General features: G+C 48.4%; 1 long non-coding RNA gene across 1 annotated transcript; it reads right to left on the bottom strand.

The window, feature by feature from the left end:
* Positions 1-414: 414 nt before the first annotated feature.
* LOC133211502 (uncharacterized) lies at positions 415-3,466 on the bottom strand. The gene is made up of 3 exons (XR_009725214.1): positions 3,272-3,466; positions 2,020-2,093; positions 415-718 (listed from the first exon to the last, which is right to left on the bottom strand). It is a non-coding gene; the product is annotated as an uncharacterized LOC133211502 (long non-coding RNA).
* Positions 3,467-3,671: the final 205 nt, after the last annotated feature.

The following is a 3,671-nucleotide window of genomic DNA, read 5'->3' as shown; positions in this document are numbered from 1 at the left end:
CCTTGTAGATGAACTCTGAATAAAAGATCTTAAAGATTATGTCTGCAGTGCTGGTTGGGTCATAAGGACCAATGTACTTGGTAGAGCTGGTAGCTGTCTGTACCACTGCTGGAGCTCGGCACAGAAGACCAGTCTAAACGACCATCTGGGACTTATTTAGGCAATGGGCAGGTGAAGTGCAGCAATAACAGCTCCTATAGGCTGGATACTGTGTCCCTTCTTCCCATAACTGATAATAAACCCACAAGGAGCATTGAAAGTGCTTCCAGACACGGATCTGATGATGGAGTAAACAGCACAGCAACGGTGGCTTTAGTGCACCACTATAAATAACAGAATCATAGAACCATAGAATGGTTTGGATTGGATTGGAAAGGACTTTAAAATCATCTGTTTCCAACCCCCTGCCATGTGCAGGGACACCTTCCACTAGAGCAACTTGCTCCAAGCTTCATCCAACCTGGCCTTGAACACTGCCAGGGATGGAGCATTCACAACTTTCTTGGGCAGCCTGTTCCAGTGCGTCACCAACACACATTAAGGAATGGCAGCATGAGCTGTTCATAATGGATGAATGTGATCCATCCAAGTTGACCCTACATATCCATGTAAATCTTCTCAGAGCTAAAACCTTTCATTCATCTCCGCCTTCACAGACTGAAACTGTCTTTTGGGCTCTCAGGGTCTTTTCTGCAACATTTGGGTTGGGCAAAAAGGCCTAGAGGAGATGGAGAGAAGGCCAAAATGAAATGATGGCTGCGTGAGTCAACAGACACCATCAAAACCATTAGCAGAACTGGGAAAGGGTAGCTGATCACTTCAAGAACATGAACTACAGCACACCCCTGACCTCAACACAAGCATCAAGCCCATTCTTGTCCCAAGGTATCTCACAGGTTCCCAACCACCCTTTAACCTGCTTGTGACTCTCCCACATTGCTCGCTGTGCTGAAGGAGCTGCTGGGAGTGAGCTGGAGTGCTCCTAGCCAAGCCTTGCATGTTTGGGGAGTGAGCAAACCCTGCTAAGTGGAATCTGGCTGTGCTGTTTGTGTTGCTAAAGAGCAGCACATGGGCACGGATTCGCTGGGCTCCGCCAGTTGGTGAGGGGAGGCTGGAACCCAGCTGATTTCGAAACACGAGACGTAAACAATGATTTGCTAATGAGAGTAAAAGTAACTGCTTCTCAGCAGAGGCTATAAACAGCCTTGCACACTGTATCTGGAACCATAGGGCCATTACCCTTGCTATTGATACCCCAATAACGTGAATCGGGGAGGAACCGCTGCCAAACTGCCCTTGTAGATGCTCTTCTTGTAAAGGCTCTTCTCTTCCTTCCATCAGCAGAAACTGACCTTTTCTGCTTTCCCTGGTGCCTGGGGTTGAGTTCCCCAATGCAGTTAAAAATTCACTGCAAGGTCTTATTAGATCTAAACTGAAACTGATCCAAGCAGAGGCACCCAATACCTGTCGGTGGAGGATCTGTCCTATATTGGAGAGGAAAAGGCTGAACCCTTCCACAGTACAGTGGATGTTAAGACAAATGTTAGCCTTGCAAGCATGGTCAGGACATCCTGGCTTTCCTGCAGCACTTAGCCTGAAATCCCCACACTGCAGCCTTATTTACCCTTGCACTTGGATGTACAGGACACATGGGCTTCCCAAACCTCATCCATCTGCCCATGATGGTGACAGTGCAGAAGGGGATTTCACAACCAGGTGTTCACCTGAACTGGAACTGAGGATGACACTGGGCTAAAGGGAGTTTCTGATTAGCTCTGATTCCTGAGAGCTCCCTTTTTGTTGGCCTCTCCTCCTCTGTTGAACCCTAGATCTTCCCATTCACGCATGGGAGCATCCTCCCTGCTCCTCACATCTACTTCCTTGCCAGTCTCTCTGCTTCATTTCACTACTTACTCTTGGCTTCTGGCCCTGTGCTTCAAGGCAGGGTGGGGGAGCAAAGAGGCAAGGGCTGCTGACAGGGAGATGTTCAGCTGATGTGAGACCACCAGCATGATGCACCTCAAAGGATGCTGCTGTCCATCCCCCATTCCTTCTTCAGCAGGTTCTTCATCAGAGATGGTGCATTTTCAAGCCTGGCAGAGAATACACTGACTTGAGGGATGCAGATGCATTTAACAGACAGAGGAGCGAAGACTTGCTTTCTATTAAAGCATCTCACTACAGAAAGACACACATTGGTAAATTGCATGGCTCCCTCCAAGCAGCTCCAAAAGGGATGGGCAAAGCTTGCACAGATTTATTTAGGACCAAGCATATCCCTTCATCAAAGAAGTTTGCTTTTAATTTTTCACAGCAGGGCTTCAATTAAAGAAGAAAGTAAACAATAAACCAGAAATGGTGTGCATTATCATCTGAGAAGAAAGAGACCTGCACAAATGTTTCCCCTCACTGCAAGATGTAATGCTTTGTTATACCTTGCTTAGAGGCCAAAACAGATTACAGATGAAAGTCACCTATTTCCTGTGAGAGTAAGACACTTACCCCTTGTGAAATTGTGTGGATTTTGGTTGTGTCAGTCACCCTGTGGCTCCTTTAGGCTGAGAGAGCTGGGCTGGGGCAGCCTGGAGAAGAGAAGACTCCTGAAGGGGAGACCTTAGAGCAGCTCCAGTGCCTAAAGGGGCTGCAGGAAAGCTGGAGAGGGGCTTGGGACAAGGGCCTGTAGGGACAGGCCAAGGGGAATGGCTTGAACCTGCCCGAGGGGAGACTGAGCTGAGCTCTTAGGCAGAAGCTCTTCCCTGTGAGGGTGCTGAGGTGCTGGCACAGGGTGCCCAGAGAAGCTGTGGCTGCCCCATCCCTGGCAGTGTTCAAGGCCAGGTTGGACTCAGGGGCTTGGAGCAAGCTGCTCCAGTGGAAGGGGTCCCTGCCCGTGGCAGGGGTTGGAGCTGGATGAGCTTTAAGCTCCCTTCCAACCCAAACCACTCTGTGATTCTGATTCTGTAATCCTATGATTTGGGGATTGACCCATTAAGTCCCAGTGCCCAATGTGATGCTATGACCAAAGTTATGCTTTGTATGTGTGAAGTGGGGCAGCTCTTCTTCCTAAGATCTCATATAATATGTGTTGGGTTGGGGTTGTTGTTTGTGGGGGGTTGTTTTGGTGTTGTTGTGGGGTGGGTTTTGGTTGTGTTTGGGTTTCTCCTCTCTGTCAGTTTATATCCATTCCCCTGATCCTGTCACTATCTGCCCTTGTAAAATCCTTTTCAGTTACTGTTTCTCAGGCAGCATTTCCCACCATACAGACGTGTCTTACCTGATGTTTCCTGGATGTCCAACATCATACCTGACAGTATGGAGATAAAGAAATTTTGGCCTTGAACTTGTATTTCAGTGGCTTTTCTGAGGTCTCTGAGCCCAGTCCTCTGCACAGGATCATTTGGTGTATTGTAGGACACCAAACTCTTTGTGGAAGAAACTTGTTTCACTCCGTTTGTATCATGCACCTTCTCGGGCTGGGTAGAGGTATGCTCTTTGAGTGGAAGAACTTGAAGCATTATGGGTTGGTTAAACAACAGAAATCATATCAGAGAATCACAGCTCATTTGGATTGGAAAGGACCTTGAAGCTCCTCCAGCTCCAACCCCCTGTGAAGGGCAGGGACACCTTCCACTAGAGCAGGTTGCCCCAAGCCCTGTCCTGAGCACAGGGTGAGT

The sequence above is a fragment of the Neopsephotus bourkii genome, unplaced genomic scaffold, assembly GCF_033783945.1.
Source record: "Neopsephotus bourkii isolate Nb327-2 ecotype Australia unplaced genomic scaffold, CSIRO-AGI_Nbou_v1 NB_616, whole genome shotgun sequence".
In the NCBI taxonomy this organism is placed as follows: Eukaryota; Metazoa; Chordata; class Aves; order Psittaciformes; family Psittacidae; genus Neopsephotus; species Neopsephotus bourkii.
The sequence above is the reverse complement of the archived record's forward strand: the minus strand, read 5'-3'. Positions and strand labels throughout refer to the sequence as shown.